Raw genomic sequence first — 23,915 nt, 5'->3', positions numbered from 1 at the left:
TTTCTCAGTCTCAATGCTTCACTTAGCTCTTTGCAGTATCGGTAACCCCTCTCTTCTTGTGGTTCTCTCAGCTCTTGTGGGTTTTATGACCCTTTTGGAGGTTTATCGTGTTTCTCTGGCTCCCGTAACCCTTTTCTTTCACTTGTTCAATCTTTCTGCCTGGGCCCTCTGCGACCCTGGTATTTGCTTTTTCCTCACTCACTCTTTCCTCTCTCTGCTCCCACTCGGCCTGGGCAACCCATGTTTTTTCCACATTGCAGGGTACGCTCCAGTGAGGGTGTGTCTCTTTGGCAGCGCTCCTGCCAGTCTGATGTTTTTCCGGACTGGATATAAGCTATTTTCGGACTCCTACTCTCTCATGGGGATTCACTCATCCCTCGGTGACTGGTTTCAGCATTCATTCGCAGGCATGAAGCCCTCCTTGGCATGGTCACACCTCCAGGTAAGCTTTGCTTTGATTGGGTTTGTCTTCCCAGCTCTAGTATGCCGCCGTATCGGGAAAATGGCTTCACCCTTCAGTGTTTGTCTCTCACTGTGCCACATCCGGCTCGGCTGTGCAGCGCGGCTCCACACCCTTGCTGGCGTACTCACATCGAAGCCTCGCCATTGCATGTGGTTTCTCCTCCTCCACTCAAGGAACGGTGGCCCTTTATTCTTGCTCCTGTAAGTAGAAAGCATGTATGGTTCACCACGGGTTGTCTAACCGGTGTAAAGTGCATCATTTCCTTGAGCCAAGCACATAGAGGTATTATTAGCATTGCTAACTCACATGTAGGCCATTATCTGGTGCATATGGAGTTCCCCATGGGAATAGGAGTCCTTGTCCCCTGGAGGGGAGTCACTCCCAGTGAGGTAACACTTTCCCAAACCTCTTGGGAGGGTTTTGCTTAGCAGGCTCACCTGCCTACCTTCAAAGGGGGTGGATCCCTCTAGTGGAGAAGTGATGAATACCCCAAATGTGTCACATTAGTTTGTCCTCTACCACTGTTTGAGGGAAGAAAAGTAAAAAAAAGGCTTCCCTTTCCAACCCTGCGAGGGAGCCTGCTGTTGCTGTTGTCTGATTGCTGCTCCAAGGTACTTAGTAGCAGCCTTGGAGGCTTGAAGTTTTGCCAAGCAGTCATCCGCTTTGGGACAAAACAAATTTGTTGCATCAAGTGGCATATCCAAAAGCCTGGTTTAAACATAAGCGCAAATCTCTATTTTCTTAGCCATGCGAAACACCTAATGACAGCGCTGAATCCCATGGACCTATCCACACAGTTAGCTGCGGCCAAAACAGACTGAAGGGACTGGCATGATTCTTCCTTTACATCATTAATGAGATCAAGGAAACAGTCCCTCATCTCATCTTCAGGTATGGTATCTGCCAGTTCTGCCATCATGGTCCAAATAGTGTAAGAATGCGTGCCAGAGCACAATAGGTGTTGACTGCCTTCAAGGCAACAATTCCTGCAGAAAAGAATGGTCTTTCTAGGGCATCCTTTTTTGTCATCCTAAACGGTGGCTGGGTAGGGCATGCAGAAGCCTTTGATGTTGCGTCCTGTACCACAAGACTTTCTTGAGTCTAGGATGTCAGTACTGTCATATTGGTTAAGTCCTTAGAAGGACAGCCGCATCCAAGACACTTGAGAACCCTATTCATTGCCTTTCTGTAGGCAGCATTCGGATGTCAATGGACAGTCGGTTGCTAGAAGTCAACCTGGGGGAGGTGTAGAGTCCAACGGCATCCCAAAGATGAGACCAAGTCCTCCGAAATGTATGCCTCTGGGAGGTTTGGTGATCGGAGGGCATTCCAGGCCAAAAGGGACATCCAAAAGGGACGTCTTCATATATGGACCTAAATGACTTGGAAAAGTCAGTATGTGATTGAGGTGAGTATATGGACATCGAAGATCCCCTCGACATCAAGGTCTCCTTCGAGGAAGAGGACGAAGCAACTTCGAGTATCGAAGAAGCTCTGGTGGACGTCAGAATTAATGCCCCGTTGGAAGATTTTACCAAAGCCTTTTGAGCTCTTGACGCATGGGTCGAGGAATTATTGGTATCCCTGCCAGTCTTGAAAGACGTGGTGGGATCTGGTTTCTGCACAACCAGTTTCAAAGGAGCACACAGAGCTGCCTTTGAAAGAATCTCCAGTATTCTGAGTTTAAACTCTGGTGCCTGTCGGGTGAAGAAGAGTGGTGATGTCTCTTCTTTTTCTACTTAGAGGACGAAGACAAAGAATGATGCGAGTCACTCCTAGACCGCGATCTAAGACTGTTTTTAGAGATCTTATTGGGTCTCTCAGGGGATTTTTCACCCGTGTACCTCTGGCCTTTGAGGGATTTTCTCTTTGAAGGCATAGTACTCAAAGATTTAAATGCAGGGCAACCCAGAGCGAGCTTTGACCTGCTCTCCTCCAAGGCCTTTGAAGTCATCGATTGGCAGGACCTGCATTCAATGACATCATGGCCTATCCTATCAAGTTACAGTCCTCACATCCTTTGAAACTTGTCGGTTTATGGGTAGCTATTTTTCTATAAAAAGTCTGAAGAAAATAATTGATGCGCATTAAAGAAATTCGGAGGCAATTGAAAACGTTCTGTGAGCATGCTGAAAAACAGAACTAAGGCAACAGGACGTAGTGCAAGCTGTTTATGCCATCATAGACGTCCCGCCCAGCTGTGAGGATGGAGAGCGTTGAGGGACCTCGACGCCAAAGACACACAGCACCCCTTGTTGTTGAGAAAATGTCCCTGAGCAAGCAGGAATCGATATATATCAAAGATGAGGAATTTGTGTGAGGATACAATGCATAAGAAATATTACTATATCTGATGGTGTGCAGTTCATGGGATCAATCTGCTTTGTTTTACACCAACTGGGAGATTGCTTCCATTTATTATCTACCTTAGAATTTCAATGCATCTGCTTGTGAGCTGTAAGCATCCAAACTCTAAGATTTCAGGAGGCAAGCTGCTAAATTCAGAGTGTGCAGGCAACGGCGCGTTAGTTGACCGTGAAGTTGTCTTAGCAAGTTGTGTTTGCTCTGTAACTTTATTGTGGACTGTATGGCTATTTTCAGGTTGTGTGAATACCATGTCTGTCGTAGGTGCGATTAGAATGGGGGGTTGTTTGTGTACCACCATGCCTAGCAGTGGGGTTGTGGGAAAAGTATAAGCAAATGTCCCTGACCAGTTCATCCATAGTGCACTCCCTATTGACCCTTTTTAGAGGTCCCTGGATGCGAAGGTGGGGCAGTTTGTGTTCTGTGCTGTTGCAAAAACATACACTCTGCCGTGACCCCATTCTTTGAAAGTCTGTGTTTAACTTGTGATTTAGTTGCAACACTCTGTTTAGGTTGTTCTGTGGGCAGTTTCTCTGCCCAGGAACATGTTGTGCTTGGATGAAAATGCCTCTTTTGATGCACCAACTCCATACCTCCTATGCTAATCTGACCAGAGCTGAGGAGCATGTCCCCCTTTCCCCGTTTATGTAGGACATTGCTTCAGTGTTGACCAACACACTGTTGTTGTTTAGCCTCCTCTGAAAATAGAGTAAAGCCATCCTAATGGCCAAGTGTTTCAGTAGATTTATGCAGTATTTCCTTTCTCTTGTTACCATGCCTCCTAGCCTGTTAATTTTTGGCAATGTGCTCCCTCATCCCAACAGTGAGGCCTCTGAGGTCAGTATGGTTGTCTGAATGGTCTGCCTTTTAACAGATTTTCACTTGACAACCATTGCAGACCATTTGACATCCTTTGTTATATTTCTTTTATTTATTTATTTTTTAAATGTATAAAGCACATGCAGCACAGGAGCGTCAAGACGCTGTTACAGGAGGTAGAGACGTAGTTACATGTGTCTTAAAGAGCATGCTTGCAGATTGAAAACATTACAGAGTATAAGCATCAAACAAACAGCCAAGCTTTTAGGGCTTTTCGGAAGGTGAGGTGTGATGGTTCTGCTCTGAGGGTAAGCGGTAGGGAGTTCCATTGCATCGAAGCAATGAATGGGAAACTTGCCCGCCAGCTCTGACTCATTTGACTCTGGGTACTATGTGTCGGTTGAAATAGGGTGTTCTGGTGGATCTGGATTCGCGGATTCTGCTTATTCTCTGTGAGAGGTAGGATGGGGCTGTGTGGTTGATGCACTTATGGGTGATGACCTGTGTTTTGAAGAGGACTTGTTCCCTAATGGCTATCCAGTGGGCCTGTTTCCTTGCATAGGAAATGTGTTCCCTTTTGGGAATGTCTAGGCTGCTCGGAGAGCGTTATTTTGAATGGTTTGGAGTGAGATTAGGTTTTTTCTGATGTGCCAGTAAAGAGGACACTGCAGTAATTCAATCTTGACCCAATTATGGCTCTCGCAAATGGACATGCAATTTTCGCTAGTGAGGAAGGGTCTGGCTGTGCTTAGCAGTTTTGTATGGTAGACTGCAGAGTATAACCACTAGATAGTCCTAATATACCTTCTGTGAGAGACCGCTGACCAGAGAGCAACTTCTGTAGTGTGCTCATGTTTAACCGTGCGTGTGGGAGAATGGGCCCCATTACGAGATTCGCGTTAAAAACCAAACTTTACCGAGCTGGAGGTAATACTGCATTCAGGTAACAATGACTCCGCTAACAGCGGCCAATTACGAGAATGCGTGCACGCGCATTGCGGCATGCTGTTATCGTCTGTACTGGAATGCCGTAAATGACCCCAAAACCCCCGTTAGTGCCATCATGGAAAGCGCTGACATCCCCTCCGCCTACGTCCACCCCTAAATAACGGGCCCGGCAATAACGGGCCCGTTATTACCGGACCCGGAAGTAAGGTAATTGCGCCGGAACGGGAAATGGCACGACGGCCATCTTAAAAAACACAATCCATTGCAATCCTAGAGATACAGGACCTGGAGCCACACACCACCAGCCACATCTACACCCATACCTCTGCACAATGCCAAAAGCCATAAAAAAAGGCGCATCCCGCCACAGAAAGGAGAGATTCTTAGAGGATGAACTTAACATGCTGGCCGACACACTGATAGAGAATGCAGATGTGGTCTTTGCCTCAGACCTCAAGAGACCTGCACAGCTCAAAAAGAAAGAGGTATGGGAGCTAGTGGGAGATATGGAACGTGGAGCGTCGTCATCGGCCGATGGAGGTGAGTGTCTAATGAAAATACTGTAATGCAAAGTATGATGATGGTCCACGAATGTGACCGTGCCATGAGGCAATGCATGGGCCATCAGACACACATGGACACATCCCTGCCTAGATGCTGTCCCCAGTACCGTCACATTCACATGCATGCAGCATGCCAATGCCATAACTGAGACACACACCACAAACGGGGAAATGGCATGTGACACACTGCACGCAGTCCACAACACAAAGGCATGTCACACAGCATACACCACCTCACACATGTGTGCACCTAACGTATGCCTGAATAACCCCACCATATGGCAAGCAACCTGTATGCCACAACTGCAAGACAGCAAGTCATCAAATGTGTACAACTGCACTCATATCATTTTATGCATGATGCGTGTACAATCATCACTGATGCTGTCCCTCTTTCAGTCCCCCACAGGCCCTGATACTGACAGCAATGCACAGGACTCTGCTGCACAGGCCACCACTCAATTGAAGAGGGCCAGGTCCAGGGAAGACACTAACAGGCCTTCCACGTCCAAGGGCACAGACAAGGCGCATCAGCCACCGAGGACAAAGGCAACACAGGATGGCAGGGAACAGGAGCGTCAAAGGACAGCCACTACACCAACAGTGCCAACACCTGTAGAATCCACAGCAGTTGAGCCAGTGGCAGATGGGACCTTGTCTGCAGCTAACAGCTCGGTAGGGGAGGCAGCTGCCACAGCGCCACAGAGTGGCGACGAAGAACAATCCCAAGGCGAGGTATGTGTCCCTGAGGAGGACAACCGCTGGGTGTGTGGGGGTGTTGTGGGGAGGGGGAGGAGGAGGCCCCGCCCAAACACCCCAGTGTGGGGGGAGTTGTGGGGGTGTTGTGGGGAGGGGGTGAGGAGGAGGCCCCACCCAAACACCCCAGTGTGGGGGAGTTGCGGGGGGAGGTGGAGAGGGGAGGGGGTCTGTAGGGGCAGGAGGGAGGGTGTGTGTGGGGGAGTTGTGGGGGGAGGTGGAGGGGGAGGGTGTGTGTGTGAGGTGGAGGGTCTGAGCACTTTTTACTTATTTCCTGTTAAATACCAACCAAAAAAAATCACATGACTGGAGACTTCTTATTGTGTATGTGTGCTTTATTGGCTTACAGTGCATAGTGTCCATGTACCCCCACACCCAGTGCCATGAGTCCCACATTCATGGCACCCTCTGCATCCATGTGTCTTAGAAATATTGGTCTATCACAGACTGGTGCATAGCACGTCCTTCCTGTGCATCGCCACCTGGATGATGTGCAACCGCATCTTCTTCATCCTCACCTGGTGGTTGCTGTTCAATGTCAGGGGGCAGAGGCACGTTCCATCGGATGCACATGTTGTGCAGCATGACACATGCCATGATGATCTTGGCTATCTTCTCATGCCTGTACAGGAGTGGCCCCTCCGACCTGCTAAGGCAGCGAAAACGTGCCTTCAACAGGCCAAAGGTCTGCTCGATCACCACACGGATACGGGTATGGGCACGATTGTAGTCCTCTTCATGCCTGTTCTGCGGGTTCCGGACAGGGGTGAGGAGCCACGGGTTCAAGGGATAGCCACTATCACCTGCATGGGTGAAAAACAAGGTATGTGTAAGTCAATTCCTGAAAGACACCTGTACTTATCACACATGCCTGCAGATATGTGTTGTTCACATGCACATGTCCCTGGATGTATGCACACATTTTACCTTGCCACAATGTGTGCTGTCCCATGGTCTAATGGTGTTGGTTGCATCGTCCAGATGATACAGGGTGTCCGCTCCCTTGCTGGTGTTCATGCACTGTGGATGCATACCGCTGTGTTTGGTATCATAATGTGATGTGTAGTGATTAGTATGATTTTATTACTAGCAGCATTGGCACAAGTCTCAGCATGATTTCTCATTCAGCGCTTATTATTCCCATGGTGACATGCAGCGCTACTGTGGTGGTGGCCCAGTGACAAGCAGTGTATTCCCTTGGTGGGATTGATTTGTGCGCACTCATGGATGCTTGTCCTGTGTTGTGTTTTGCTGCGAACATTTATATTGTGCATGTTGCTGGATTGTGTTACAGAGGGTGCAGTCTGATGATTTGCAGTGGACGTGTTGTAGGATGTGGGCTGGTTAAAAGTCAGGCATATTGTCATTGGTGTGCAGCTTCCGTCATTACTATAGGGTTTGGGTGTCATGTTCAGTTTGGGATCCTTTGGGGCACAGTTTTTTGCAGTTTGGACATTGTGCAGTCACCACACCAATGACACCAGGGTGGTGTGTGCATCTCTCCCCCCATTTCATTACACTGCCATGTGCCTGTCATGAAATTTACCAAGCAGCCAGGCATATTGTCCTGCATGTCGCTCCATGTAGCGTGGAGTTCCGCAGGACCATTGAGTCATGTGTTGATCGGAGAAATCGGGCACAACAATGTCTGATGATCTTGCTGGAGTCACACACCATCTGTACATTGATGGAGTGATATAGCTTACGATTGCGGTACACCACCTCCATGGCATGCGGGACCACCAATGGGTGCAGTCAAGAGCACCAATACAATTTGGCATGCCTGCCAGTGCATGGAAGCCAACTTTCGTGTCAAAGATCTCCTGGGCAGTCCGTGGTAGGGATATGTAGTCCCTTGAGTGCTTCAGAAGGGCATCCAGCACTTGGTTCAGCATGCATGAAAATAAGGGTTGCGATATGCCATGCATCAGCCCCACTGTGTGCTGGTAGGTGCCTGTGGCCAGGAAGTGGAGCACAGACACTACCTCTAGTAAGGGGGGACGGCGGTGCAGATTTCAATCAGGCTGACAATGTCATTGTGTATCGTGTCCACAAAGGTGGTGATGGTTTCGCGGTCCAGGCGGTGCAGGGTGTGGATCTGCTCAGGGGTTAGGTTGAATGGACTGGCTCTGATGCGAGGGATTGGGGGCTGCCTGCGTGGTACCACTGGCTGCACTGGTGGGGCTTGCTGGGCCTGTCTCACCCTCTTTCTCCTCTTGCGTCTCTTATGTGGTGCCTGTTGTTGTTGTTGCTGGTGTAGCACATGTCCTCCAGCCCCAATATTGCAAGTGGAATCATTTTGGTGTGGAAAGGGGTGTGGTGTGTTGGTGTGCTCCTTTTGTGCTGGGCCAGACTCCATTGCCTCCACCTGTGCTGATTGTGTGCACCTGTGGCAGTTGGGAACACTGCACATTGCTGTTAGCGGGTGTTTCGCGATGCCAGTGATTCCGGCATCCCGGTATCCCTTAGTACCGCCTTCATGATGCCGGTATTTGCATGTCCGCATGACTTGTGATGTCCTCCTGTTAGCGCCATCCCGGTATTGCCGGTCCAAACGGCCGCGTGCCCGCGCGCATGCCGGTACAGGGTTGCACGGTCTCAGCGCTAGCGCTGGCGCTGATACCGGGTTGTTGACTCGTAATAGGCCGGAGCGGTATGCAGTGCCGGCATTCCCTTATCGGCTTCATTTTTCCATTACCGCTAATCTCGTAATAAGGCTCAATGTATATGCATGATGCCATCTTGCTTAACATTTTCATTACTTTCCATACCATATTTTCTCTTATGTGGTATTTGGTGATCTAGAACCACCTGCACTCTTTCCTCCGAAAGATATGCCAGTGCTTGTTTGGAGTCTGTTATGGCACCCAGGAACTGTTTCTTGGGTGATGGTACTAGGCTTGATTTTCCTTTACCGTTCTTTGTGTGCTCTAGGCATGACTGCAGAGTCTCACCCGTTATCAGTCTATCCCTATCTAGACGATTGGCTCATATGTTCTCTCTGCGTAAGTGAGCTGCCACTACTGAACAAACATTTGTGAACACATGTTGTGTCGATGCCATCATAAAAGGTAGTACACCTTGAAGTGGAAGCTTTTTGTCTCTGCCTTGAATCTTGGGTATCTCGGGTGACTTGGGAACATGGAAATATGAATCTTTTATACGCAGTATGGTCATGAATATTCCTTTCTTTAATAATGGAATGACCTCCTGCAGGGTGGTCACTCAATATTTTTGTGGTTTTACATACTTGTTTGCTGGGCACAAATCTAGTACTGGCCTTTTTGGGGTACTAGAAAATAAATACCCTTGTTTACTTGATGTGGTGGTACAGGTTCAATGTTATCCTTTAGTAGCTGGGCCTTAACCTCCTTCTGTAATAGTTCCTTGTGTTCAGTTGTCATTTTTCTTTCCCACAGAAATCAGGCTGCAAGGAAGTAGCTTGATGCAGTACATCTGGGACACAGTGTCTTACACCCACTGATTTTATGTTATGCCCGTCCATGTGTGGGTGATTGATTTTATGCATGGGAGAGCATAACATCACTAGCTCCAAAATGGCCATGCCATGCCACGAGGTTAGTTGTCCTCTCCTTTGGCCATCTTGCCCCTTTACCTTCCCTAGGCCGAGGAGACCCGGGTCAGTCCTTATTTGGACATGCATTCTCCAGTGAAATGCCAAGCTTTCGCGGGCTTCTGCATGACTTGTGTGTGTGCCTCCAGGATGTGGGCAGGACTGTCTAGTTCGAATTCACATCCTGGGTGCCAGAGAATCTGGTGTGCTGGGATTGACTGGGACCACCGTGGTCCGTGATTTGTCCACGTCTGGTGTGCCTGTAAGCGAGCAGATCTCCCACGGGGTCCTCTTAGTTTTGGCGCAAGGAGATTCTGGATAAGAGAAGGCTCCAAACACCCATACCAGGTTGATCACTGGAGTTCTCACTGAACCTAGGAAAGGGTCCAAGTATCCTGAAACTAAGAAGCCAAGTGGAGGAACCGCTGGTGACCCGCTGAAAGGTTTGGCACCCTGAACCCGCTGTTGTCCCGATGAACCCCTCTGTATCTGAGCAGATCAGAAGGACTGCAAAGGCGCTTCGACCATTTGAATAGTGGTACTTACTATTCATGGCAACTTCATCTTAACCTGCAAGTAAGCCTCTTTGGAAGTGTTCCTGGACCGTCCAGTGAACTGACCAGCTTGCTAAGGACCTTTGTTCGGAAACTGCCACCATTTTGAGTTGACACTTGAAACTTGGTAGATTGTAAGCTCTGTGTTCATGGCACTCTCAGACCGAATTTCGTACACTTGGCATTCCCAAGTCTGGAATAAAGAGAGAGCGCCTGAACTGGAGTGCACGCGGTCACTGTGTCGCCCAGCTGTGGTGACGAACTTTGTAAGTGCCTTGCTGCTGTGCCCCTCTGTGCCCTGAAGCCTGCTGAATTGAACAGGCCTGTTCCCTTCCCCAGGAACAGAGAAATCGCCACTGTCCTGCCGTGGAATCATCGTTGTATCTTCGCAGCTGAAAGCCCAGAGCCGCCCAACTGCTGAATTTGAACCTGCAACCGAAGTGGACTTGACTGCTGAAGTTTGGTCCGGAGTGTCCCTGGGGTCGGTGAGTACTTGCAACCCTTACCGGTGGCCCAATGCGCACCCATCCATTTATATGCACAAGTGTCCCCTGAGGGCCATTCACACTTCTACAGGTAGCCTGTGCTACTGTCCTATTCCCAACTCCTGGAACCTACTCTGCCCTCTTGGGGAGACCCTCCAGGAATAGTGGGAACTTATTCTTCATCGCCTCACCCATCTTCCTGAGCTGCTACCGCCCCTGCAAGAGACCCCGTTTTTGCCCTTCTGCACTATCTTGCGCACCAGCATGTGAAAGTACTTTTGAGTACTAGGCTCCACTCTTCATAGGGACTGGACTGCCTCTTAGTTAGGGATTGATTGATGAAGAACTGCTTAAAGTCTATTTGCACTGCTTGCTCCCTTTCCTTTTAGGGTGTGGACCCATTCTGTGCTTTAACCCTTTAGGCCACTAGGTATTGTTTATATGTGTTATAGTAGAGTTGTATTGGTTTGTAGTATTACTGTTGATATTTGCTTTGTGTTTGATTTCAAAGGCCTTGAATAAATGTACATGTATTTTTAATATATATATACACACCTGACTGGGAGTGATTTGTAGTGTTATTTACTGTGTGTGCTCCTTGTCGGCTTTCAGTCACCCTCACCCCTCCTGAGACCTAGTTTTGACTGCCGCCAATGCTACCTTGATTGGTATGGCTTGTCCAGAAGGTTACTCTGTTCTAAGAAACTAGGCTGGCCTTCTGAACCTCTGCCCACCAGGTCAGAGTTCAGAAATCCATCATAACAAATTGGTGTACAGCGGTGGGATAGGATTGAAGGTTCCCAGTGTTGCACACTGGTGAAGGCATTTCAGATTACACCTAAAGAGGACACATAGTGACCTTAGTATAGTAGTAAGTAACTGTAAAGGCCATAGACCTATCTATAAGTATAGAAACAATTGCCAATATAACCTTGAATGCTTCAAAAGCTGAAACATTGAGAATGTGTACTGAGAGAGCCTTACTGGCTCAAGGTACAAAGGGTGAAATGATTCAAAGGATCATAGATTAGCAAGAGTTGCAACTAAATGCCATTACTACAGATGAAAGCGCAGAAGGAGGTGGGGCTGCTCTCACTGACAGATCTTACAGATTTGTTGCTGCACTTTTCCGTATTACCCAGGAAGACAGAGATGGTGTACAGTCCCAAGCTTCCTGTGCCAGCTCTGATGCTAGAATTCAAGAAGCAAGAGCTGCTGTTTAACCAGAAGGAGCTTGAATTTCACATGGCTAAGCTGAAGATAGAGCAGGCATAAAAACAAAAGGACAGGGGGTCACCAGTTGGACCTGGCCAAGCTTCAAGTTTCAAATGATTCCAAGGGATCTGGACATGGGTCGGGGTCCTCCTCTCACCCACGATTTCCTAAAGATCTGCTCAGTGTGTATGATGAGAAGAATTACATTATGGACTGTTTTAATGCATTTGAGTATGCATGTGAAGTCCAAGAGGTTGTAAATGTGGACAAGATTGCATGGTTGCTCAGCAGACTACCGCATTCTGGCTGCATTGCTATTATGGAGATGTCAAAAGCTGAACGAGTACATTTTACAAAATTGAAGCAGACTCATCTTAAACTTTGGGAAGACGCCTGCCCAATACTTGAAAAGGTTTAGAGAGTACAAAAAGAAAGAAGTTAACACTTAGGGTGTCTTATGTTACTGATTCCTTAAAGAACTTGACTGACCTGGTTGAAGGCTATAAGGTCTCCACCGTTGAGGGTATGATATGTCTTGTTATGTATGAACATATTTTTGCATCTTGTTCCCCTGAGTTTAAGCACTTGGCAGATTCAAAGGCGTTAGATCCTAAGAAACTGGCCATAGCAGCAGATTTGTGGGTGTCACATAGAGTGTCACATAAGGACAAGGCTCAAGACTCATCCTGATAAGCAGGAGGAGGGGAAAATGTCCAAAGATAAAGAGGGTGGGGGATCCGATAAAACCTCCTCCCAAAAAAGCCAGAAAAAGAAATGTAAGGGTAAGTCCCAAGAGAATGTAAAGGATAGTGAAAGTTATCCTTCCAAGCAGAACTCTTACTATAATAAGCCTCCCTATGTCCCAAGACCCAGTGGATCTTGTGTGGCTTGTGGAGCAAATGACCATGTGAAGGGGGACACCAGATGGAAGGATAAAACCTTGGGGGTCCACTCTGTGAGTCTGGCCTTTCCCTCCTATGAGGAGGAAGAGATCACAGGGTCATCCTTCTCCTCTGACTCCTTCCCCAGTGGGAAAGAATCTGAGGTAGTCCTAGTTTCCCTGGGTCCCTGGGAGCCTAAAGTCTCAGAGGCTTATGTTAGCAATCCTGAGAACACTAAGCACTATTTCAAAGACTGTGTGCTGATCAATGGAGTTGACACTCCTGCCCTTAGGCATAGTGGGGTTAGCAGAACAGTAGTGGATTCTACCTTGGTAGACCCAGAGGAACTTGCCAGAGCTTCTTTGATGCCCACTAAGTTAGCCGTTGGTCCCCTCTCAAGTTCCCTGTTATGCCTGTAAATGTTACTATCAATGGTATGGTGGTCAGGCTTCCAATGAGCATTCAGAGGCAAGTCCCAGGAACGGTCCTGCTGGGGAATGATCTCAGAGACTTAGGTCTTGTGGGTGACAGCAGAGATACAATGCACAAGGTCACAAACAAGGGCTGCACTGGCCAAGTCCAATGCAACGCCCAAGCCAAAGGGGAAACCCAAGGCTAAAGGAGTCAAAAAAAGACAGAAGAGGGAAAGAAAGTATTCCCCCTAACTCACCTACCACAGAGGTGGAGGTAGTTGTTCAAACACCTGAAGCTGACGAGGAAGAGGTGTTGCCTGAAATCCTCAATCCCATGACCATCCGGAACTACAGAGTTTGTTAGTAGAAGGTGGTCCTGATAGGGTTGAGTTCAGTAAAGGCCAACTTGAGTGTGCATCTTTGGAAGGCCTAAGGAGACAGGCCTGCTCCCATCTTGAGGGTGAATGATTGGAAGTTGTGGGTTCCCCTTGCTGTAAGACCCTTCCTCTTGCAGTTGGCACATGAAGTCCCCCTTGCTGGTCACCCTGGGATCAAGAGAACCAGGCAAAGGTTATCGCTGTCATGACCACTGTGAGGAGGCACAAGTTGTGCCACACCAGGCTCCCACCAGAACCCTGAGGGACTTAAAACCATTGCAAAAGGGCTCCTGGAGCTAGTCCTGGCGCCTTTGGCACCAGGCTCATATGTACCTGGGCTTTATATTAACTGGGCTTTATATTAACTGGGCTTTATAAACCACACCCTGACTGCAGAACACGCTTCGAGTTATTCTGCAACCCGCAGCGTGACGCTCACTGTGTCCAACTCCTGGTCTTCAGCATCTTCCTGTAATCCTGCAAAAACAAGAACAAGATTATTTTGTCTTACCTGAGAAAACACCATCCAGCACTCAGCATCTCAACTGTGCTGCAATATGTGGAAACCGAGAGAAGAAGAAACATCACTCACCTGTGAGTACTAGCTTAAGGACTTCCGGCGAACCGCTACCTCAGCTGCTGTTCAAACATTGCGACCTGCAATAACGAGAAAGGGAAAAACAATATTAGAACGCGCACTTCCAAAACATCTAATTCCATCAGTCTTACCTGAATTCCATTGCGCTACGCCACGCTTCCATCCGGAGCACCACAGCAACATCTGCAAAGGAAAAGAGACATATTCAGGTTTGCTTTCAATATTAAACAACCGCACAGCGCTGTACTTACCTTAACGGATTCCGGGGGCCTGTTTTTCATCGTGCTCTCATCTACTCGCAGCACCACAGCGGCCTGTGAGGAGGAGAAGAAGAAGAAAACACAGGTTAGCTTTAAAAGACAATAAAGGCGCTGTGCTTCGCACTTTCTCTTACCTAGAAAACGTGCCTCTCCATCCGGCACGCCAGCATCAAGACCTTCACGCCTGAAAAGAAGGAGATAAAGACATTAATGAATTCCCACCATAAACAGAACAAAGACTTACAATTAACAAACCTACCTGCCTACCAGCAGATTCGGGGTCACAGCAGGCCTGGGCCCAAGGAAGGCAAACTGCACCAGTGAAGCAAATCGAGCAGCTCGCCAACAAACGTCAAGTACCCCTGAACAAGAAACGCAGGATGGATAGCTCACCCTACAAATAACTAAAGTGAGAAAAGAACCCAGTGGGAAGGGAATCAGTCAGAGGGAGGTGGGAAATTCACCCATTAAAGACAGTTATCACAAATCCTCCATTCTGTAATTGCAGATTCATTATTCATCACTGGGCAACTACGCATCCAGGGTTCCAGATCTCAGAGCCTTCCAGACGCCCCCGGGGATATCAGGTGAGCGTAACAATCCATGCACTCCTACTGGCCCAAGATGGGGGTGCAAGTAGAAAGTCACTGCAGGAGTTGTGCCACATGCCAGTTATCTGGGAAAAGTGGCACAACAATCCAGTTATCTGTAATAAGTGGCACACCAATCCGAGCTCCATTGGTACCACTGCCAGTTGTGGGGGTATCATTTGAGAGGGTAGGGATTGACATTGTTGGTCCCCTTGACCCCCAAACATCCTCTGGCAATCGGTTTGTCCTGGTGCTGGTCGGCCATGCCATCGGGTATCCTGAGGCCATCCCATTGAAGACTGGCTGCCAACTCAGTTGCAAAAGCTTTACTTGGCATATTTACTAGGGTTGGCTTCCCTAAAGAAGTTGTGTCTAATAGGGTCAGCAACATTGTCAAAGTATATGCAGGCCATGTGGAAGGAATGTGGAGTTACCTATAAGTTTTCATCTACATACCACCCACAAACCAATGGTCTAGTTGAGCGATTTAACAGAACCCTTAAAAGCATGATTGCGGCTCTGGAAGAGCCCCAAAAGAGAAAATGGGATCTTCTACTACCATGCTTACTGTTTGCCTACAGAGAGGTAACTCAGGAGGGTGATGGCTTCAGCCCCTTTGAGCCTCTTTTTTGGTCACCCTGTGAGGGGGCCCTTGGCTCTAGTCAAGAAAGGGTGGCAAAAGCCTACTCCACCTATCACTACCAATGTAGTGGACTATGTGCTGGGACTCAGAAAATGAATGGTACTCCTGATGGGTCAGGCTAGTGAGAGGTTGAAGGCTGGGCAAGCTCTGGTGAAACATTGCTATGACCAGAAAGCTTCCCTGATCAGCTTCCCACCAGGTCAACAAGTTCTGATCATGAATCCTATAAGGCCTAGAGCTTTTCAGGACAAATGGTCAGGCCCTTACACAGTGGTGGAGTCACTGGGTGAGGTCAACTTTTTAGTGGACCTTGGAAGGGCTGGTCAAGCACCAAAAGTGTTCCATGTGAATAGACTGAAGGCTTTCATCCCAAGAGTTAAAATAGCTGCACTTCTGCTGGCTTCAGATGTTGAGGAGGAGGTGTCAGAACCTCTTCTTGACCTGTTCCAGGCAGTCCTTCAGATGGCTCCATTGAGGGTGTCAAAGTGGCCCCTCAACTGACTTCTGTTCAACAGTCAGAGGTGAGAAGTTTGCTGAGGCAATTCTCCCCCTTGTTTATCCCTAGCTCCTGGTTTGACACCTTGGTGCAAACATGACATTGACACAGGAGAAGGTGTACCTACCAAAAGTAGGGGATACAGAATGTCAGACAAAGTAAGGTCTTACATCAAGACAGAGGTCAACAAGATGCTAGTTCTTGGGGTGATTGAACCCTCCAGTAGTCCTTGGAAAAGCCCTGTGGTTTTGGTTCCAAAAACAGGTTCCTCTGAGTTGAGGTTCTGTGTGGATTACAGGTCTCTGAATGCTGTCACCAAGACAGACGCACACCCCTTGCCTAGTACAGATGAGCTGGTGGATACTTTGGGTGCTTCCAAATACCTCAGCACATTTGACCTCACTGCAGGCTATTGGCAAATAGCCCTTGCAGAACATGCCAAGGAGAAGACAGCATTATCAACTCCAGAGGGCCTTTACCAGTTCAGGGTAATGCCTTTTGAGTTGAGGAATGCACCTGCCACTTTTGAGAGGCTTGTGAATCATGTCCTTAATTAATTCTGTCTTGCATATCTGGATGATGTAGTCGTTTTCAGTACCACCTGGGAGGATCATGTGAAACACCTTAGAATTGTGTTTCAGACTCTTCAAAAGGCTCACTTGACCATAAAGGCCAGTAAGCGCCAGACTGGTCAAGATTCAGTGGTCTACCTTGGGCATGACGAAGGTGGAGGGAGGATACAACCTCTTCCCAGTAAAGTACAAGACTGGCCTACCCCCACTACACAGACTAAGGTGAGAGCCTGTTTATGACTCCCAGGGTACTACAGAAAGTTCATGGCAGACTTTGGCACAATAGCTGCCCCTCTGACTGCTCTCACAACTTCAAAGAAACCCAAGAAGGTATTTTGGACTGTGGATTGTCAGAAGGCCTTCAATGGCTTAAAAGACTCTCAGGGCCCTTGATTACAAAATACCTTTTATTGTGCAGACCGATGCCTCTGACACTGGTATAGGATCTGTAATATCACAAGTAGATGAGAAGGGTAAGGAACACCCTACTGGATTCATTAGTCGTCAGTTTAAGGGGAGAGCTCAGGTGGTCCACAGTAGAGAAAGAATGTTTCTCTGTTATGTGGGCCCTAAGGAAGCTGAGGCCCTACCTCTATGGGACCCACTTCACTGTGCAAACTGACCATAAACCCTTAAAGTGGCTGATGGAGATGAAGGGAGAGAATCCAAAGTTGCTCAGGTGGTGCATAGGCCTGCAAGGGGTTGACTTTACTATTGAGCATAGGCCAGGTATCCAACATAGCAATGCTGCTGGGTTGTCCAGAATGTTTAACCAACCTGAACATGAGACCCATCCAGGGGTGGATTAATTCTCCCTGCCTTGGTCTGTGAGGGGCAAGTGTTAGGAATGTTTTACATTTATGTGTAATTTTCCCTCCAGTTATGTACCCCCCAACGTTTTGCTGCTGTTTAAACACCATAGTCTACATACTAAAATGATCAGGGTGAATGAACTCGCATACATTCATCACATTAACCCTACATGAAGAAAAACATTGTTCTTAAATGCTGTGAGGGCAAACAACAGCATTTTGCCCCAAAGGCTTTAATGCATAAAATATAATTTTCAAATTGGTTTTTCAAAGCAGGACACACATTATTAACACATTTCTGTACAAAATACACAAATGTTCAGTCCAGTTACACTTAGTGGAGTTGAATGCAGATAGACATGTATCATCCCTTACAAAATCTAAGGATTTCGGTAAACAAATAACATGTATGTGAAGTACACAACAGTACACAATTGACAGTTTTGGTAATACAAACTGGAGACACAGAAGTGTAGTCGACACTAATGTGTTTCGGCCAATTCATCAGCTGGTAAGTGGTTGGCCTTCATCAGGATGGAAAAACAGGTTGAACTGAAGGTGTCCTATTGTTCTCTTGTAGTCAGGTTTGCTACGGTATATGTTGGTCACACTTCCCCCGTGTTGAGTCTAGGAGATTGTAGCCACGGTTTGTTGGTATTTCTAGTATACCCAAATGCCCATTGATGGCACCCCCTCGGCTTCGGATCTTGAAGTCCTATTGATGGATGTGTGGATCGATATCCTCAGTGCGATTTATGCCGCCGAATTGTGTTCCCGTTCCTAGAAATCTAGCTGTGTTGCGAGCGAGTCAATCAGCCGGCAGATCCGCCTGAGTGGATCACAAGGTGCTGCAGCCGAGTGCCTGCACAGCATCGTAATTTTTAGAAATCCAACCCCTGGGCAATGTGAGGAGGAGGTCCTCCTCACAGCCCAAGGGTTGGATTTCCTTCAGTTTCATGGCAGCGTGCGTAATGCACGCTGATCAGAAACTCTAGGACGGTTGAGGGTGATGTCCCGGGCCTTGGGCATCCGTTTCCCATTTGGGTGTACCGTCCACAAGCACAGCGCCAGAGCCCAAATTTCAGACTTTGCCGGGGATTGTGGGTAATAAATTCAGGGGCGAATTGCGCAAGTCAAACCTCTGTGGATTCCCACGGGTGTCTTCTTTTCTGAAGCGCATGGGGTTCCCTGTTTTCCTTGGTGGCTTCGACACCCTAAGCCCAAATCTGTAGGTTGTCCACAAGAGCAAAATCTGCTCTGCCGAAAGACTTCGGGTTACCAGTGGTTTAGCCTTTTCCCTTTGCGCCCAGGTAGGTGCACCAACACATGTGAGGTACCGTTTTTGTCAGGACACCTGTGGAAACGCAGGAAGGTAGGACATTTGTTGTGTTTGCTTTGTTTTCATAACGTTTTCATACATTTGCTGCTGCACTTTGTCACACAACCCTTTCATTTCCCAAATGTGACCTACATTTAGTCACTGCTGTAGGCACTATGTTAAGGATTTCAATCAGGCGACAAACACCTTGGTCTCAACCTAGGATGTAGTGCTCAATTGATATGCCTTTCTCTTTATTTTTTGCAAATTCAATTTGAGATGGTACACAACTCGTATCACACCCCCTTTTTCAAATACCCCTGGTCACAATGGACCATGAACCAGGCCGGTTGGTGAAAATACAATATTTATTTATTTTTAAAATTCAAAAGAAATCATACAATTTTTAATATGACGCAGCAACCAACAATGGGGTGATATTTACAATGAAAATGGAAGCAATGCACTTGGTTAACCTTCTCCTAGAACATATACAAAACATACGTGAATAGGAACACTTTTTGGATAAGGATAGATAGCACCTAAGTTAAGGTTTCCCCCTGCAATGTTCCCTCAGCCCACAAATAATCGAGTGGATAGATAGAAGCAGCAGGTAGTCTGGGATAAGAGGCAGAAAACAGAATCAAAATCTGACCTTCCCTCACAGAATAAGAGGCACACTTTAAACCCTTAGCAAAGGCCTAAAATAACACTCAAATTTTACAAATAACTAATGAATGAGTGGTTAAATTATAATATACATATGTTTTATCACAATAGCATGTATGTTATATCACTGGCAATCACAAGGCAATGGATCAGCAAAAGGCATACAATTCGAAAATGAGTGGAAAGTTTAGAGCATGCTGCAGCCAAATGACACTTTGGAAATTAGCGATTTCCTCAATTCCCGCTTTAAATTACCCAATTGGTTTTGAATAAAAACGGGTGAAATACTCTGATTTTGGGCTGGGGGAAAGATATGCATCAAAGTGACAAGACAAAAGTGAAAGGAGGTTTCTAGCTAAAAAACTGGATGAGATATGCAAGATAGAAAACAAGTCGATTTGAGTAAAATGAAGCCGTGAAACGGGAAAGAAAATCAGTTCAGACAAGAACAGGTTTACTTTAAACTAGGCTATTCAGACTACACCGCTAAAGAGGGACACAGTAAGATCCAAGGTTGATTTGCGACATCAACCTTATCACCCTAGCGTCCAACTCTAAGCGGAAACTAGTCTGATCACTCAAAATATGACTAAGGGCTTAGGATTTACACAGGACAAAATGAATAAAGAGATGCTGCTAGCACTTTAGAAAGTCAAGGACAGGTACACAGATAATTCTAACAGTTTCAACAAGTTACCAGGGTATAAATATGACTGCTTATAGGGTGGGATAAGGACAAATGCAAGGCAAGGTAAGCTGTGTGTTTCTGTGGGGTGGGAATTATACTCACAGTCCACTTTTGAGTTTTTGGGATTCAGCTTGGTTATGGAGAAATTCTGTTCAGTGGGTCAATGTAGGCCACAACTATATATACACTTTTGTAAACTGCACAAGTCACGTACCCTTCAAAAGTTTATGCTTGCCATTTCTCACCACATTTGTTTTCATTATTTACACATGCTAAGTATGTCTGTTTAGGCCGTAAGCATAAAAAACCTGTGCAGCAAGGCACATTATTTGGCTTGTGGTATTGCTTTTTTTGTGAAACATTACGAAAAATGTGTGATTTCCTAACTGGAAGAGTCGGGGGAATGTAGCGGGGCATTGCTTTTCTCAAAATTCACAGAAGCCATTGCCTTACTGAGCCAACCATGTCCACCACACACCTTTTTTATCTGTCATTTTTCCCCAAACTATGGAATTTTTCCCTACATAGTCGTTTCCTGACCTGCGCAAATCACCCCTTCCTAAACTTGGAATTTTGTCTACTTTTCAAAAATGTATGCCTTTCTGTCTTCCGATTCAGCTTCCCTACCTTCCTCTTCCATTCCCTCCATGCATGTCCTATTGGGAAAAAAAGGGCAAAATCGCATACCTCTCACAAAACAGATGGTAAACCTATAAAAATATGTTTTTTTGGTTTCCACTCAACCTGTTCTTGAAAGTCTGGAAAATGACAAATTCAGCACAGCAAACAACAGGCTCTTACAAGGAAGAAAACCCAGGCTTCTTTGTACATCATTTTATTGGCATTTTCTGAAAAAAACCAAAATGTTCTCCCTTTTTGGTTATTTTCGCTCACCCCCATACAGCAAACTAGGATTTCTTGGTGGCGTTATGACTGCCTACATGTGGGAACAAAAGAGGCCAAATTTGGCCGAGATATCTCATGTAACAAAACAGTTACTAGGGATTGAATTGCGACATACTGAAATCACCAAAAAGGCCTTGGCACTGGGGGCGAGGGGGGAACCCTTGGCAGTTAAGGGGTTAAAGACAGTCAGTACTGGGACCCTTTGTTTGCCTTAGTCCTTTCCAATGTTGCAACTTTTCTGCAACATGTTACAAGTGCACAATGTACCTTACAGTACAGTGCGCTTGGGTCTTCCGTTCGTTTCTAAAGGTCCAAGACTCCCTCAAAGGATTTTTTAGGAAAAGTCTTGGACAGGGCTGGTGGGAGCATATATTTTCGCTTATTTTTAACCCTTTCTTGCTGTGCAAACAGCACAGGAAGGTGGCCTGGCTCCAAAATGGCCATTCCACAATGTTCTTTGTCATGTCCTTTGGCCATCTTGCCTCTTTACCTTCCCCAGGTCGAGGAGACCCAGGTCAGTCCTTATTTGGTCATGCATTCTCCCGCGAAACGCCAAGCTTTCGCGTGCTTCTGCATGTCTTGTGTGTGTCCCTCCAGGTTGTGGGCCGGACTGTCTAGTTCCAAATACACATCCTGGGTGCCAGAGTGTCTGGTGTGCTGGGAGTGACTGGGACCACTGTGATCCGTGATTGGTCCACGTCTGGTGTGCCTGTATGTGAGCAGATCTCCCATTGGGCCCTCTTCGTTTTGGCGCGAAGGAGATTCTTGATAAGAGAAGGCTCCAAACACCCTTATCAGGTTGATCTCTTGCATTCTCACTGAACCTAGGATAGGATTCAAGAATCCTGAAACTAAGAAGCCGAGTCGAGGAACCGCTGGTGACCCACTGGAAGGTTTGGCACCCTGAACCTGCTGTTGTCCAGCTGGACCTCTCTGCATCTGATCGAAACCGAAGGTCTGCAAAGGCGCTTCAACCCATTTGAATAGTGGGACTAACGATTCATGGCACCTTCATCTTAACCTGCAAGTAACCCTCTTCGGAAGTGTTCCTGGACCATCAAGTGAACTGACCAGCTTGCACAGGACCCTGGCTCTGAAACCGCTGCCGTGTAACCCTCTTCGGAAGTGTTCCTGGACCATCAAGTGAACTGACCAGCTTGCACAGGACCGTTGCTCTGAAACCGCTGCCGTTTCGATTTGGCACTTAAAACTTGGTAGATCGTAAGCTCTGTATTCACAGCACCCTCACACCAAATTTTGTATACTTGGCATTCCCAGGTCTGGAATAAAGAGAGCATCCGAAACGGAGTACACGTGTTCACCGTTTCGCCCAGCCATGGTGATGAACTTCGCAGGTGCCTTGCTGCTATGCCTCTCTGTGCCCTGAAGCCTTCTGCAGTGAACTGGCCTGATCCCTTCACCAGGAGTGGAGGAATCACCACTGTCCTGCCACAGAATCATCGCTGTATCTTCGTAGCTGAAAGCCGGAGAGCTGCACAACTGCAGCATTTGAACCTGCAATCAAGGTGGACTCGACAGCCAAAGTTAAGTCTGGAGTGCGCCGGGGTCGGTCAGTACTTGCAACCCTTACCGGTGGCCCCTAGCGCATCCATCAATTTATATGCATTAGTGTCCCAAGGGCTACTCACCTTTCCACCGGTAGCCTGTGCTACCATCCTATGCCCAACTCCTGGAACGTGGTTTGCCCTCTTGGGGAGACCCTACACGAATAGTGGGAACTTATTCTTCATCGCCTCACCCACCTTCCTGAGCTGCTACAGCCCCTGCAAGAGACCCTGTTTTCGCCCTTCTCGTGCACCAGCATTTGAAAGTACTTTTGAGTACTAGGCTCCACTCTTCGTAGGGACTGGACTGCCTCTTAGTTAGGGATTGATTGATGAAGAACTGCTTAAAGTCTATTTGCACTGCTTGTTCCCTTTCCTTGTAGGTTATGGACCCATTCTGTGCTTCAACCCTTTAGGCCACTTGGTATTGTATATATGTGTTATAGTAGTGTTGTATTGGTTTGAAGTATTACTGTTAATATTTGCTTTGCGTTTGATTTCAAAGGCCTTGAATACATGTACATGTATTTTTAATATATATACACCTGACTGGGAGTGATTTGTAGTGTCCTTTACTGTGTGTGCTCATTGTGGGCTTTCAATCACCGTCACCGCCACCCGTCCTGAGACCTAGGGCTTCATTACGACCTCGGCGGTAGACATGCCGCTATTGGCGGCATGGCTGCCGCCGAAATTGCGTCCAGGTCCGGGTCCTCAGAATGAGGAATAACCGGGCCATTCCGAGTTCGGAAGGCCCGGTAATTCCTCCCTCCAAGGACCCGGACCCGGTCCTTCCCCATTCACATTTCAGCCCCCATAGGGCTGAATGGGAATGGGAGAGGGAACAAACAACGGGCCATTACGAGTTGGCCCGTTCTTTGCTCCCTTTTCCCCTCGCGGGACCCGGTAAGCACGCCTGGTTTGACCAGGCGTTGCTTCCTGGGTCCCGCGAGGGGACCTCGTAATGAGGCGGTACGGGGTAAACAGCGCCGGCACCTTTTACGGCGCCGTTTACCCCGTACCGCCAGGGTCGTAATGAGGCCCCCAGTCTTGACCACTGCCAATGCTCCCTTGATTGGTCTGGTTTTTCCAGATGGTTACCCTGTTTCAAGAAACTAGGCTGGCCTTCTGAACCTCTGCCCACCAGGTCAGAGTTCAGAAATCCACCTTAACAGGTATGTTATCTTCTTGGGCATTTGTATAGCGCCTTTTACCATTGGTATGATTCCAAAGTGCTGTGGGTTGAATACCCACGGGTCTGCAGTCCAAGTCAGTGGAAAGAGTAGTGTAGTAAAGTGCTTGGGTGCACTCTGTATGCATGCAACCAGGGAGGATTAATTGGTGTGTAGCTGCATTCTACTGCTAGGCGTGTTGCAGTGGTTCTGT

The sequence above is a fragment of the Ambystoma mexicanum genome, chromosome 11, assembly GCF_040938575.1.
Source record: "Ambystoma mexicanum isolate Mex_15411 chromosome 11, UKY_AmexF1_1, whole genome shotgun sequence".
Classification (NCBI taxonomy): domain Eukaryota; kingdom Metazoa; phylum Chordata; class Amphibia; order Caudata; family Ambystomatidae; genus Ambystoma; species Ambystoma mexicanum.
This window is presented reverse-complemented; position numbering follows the sequence as displayed.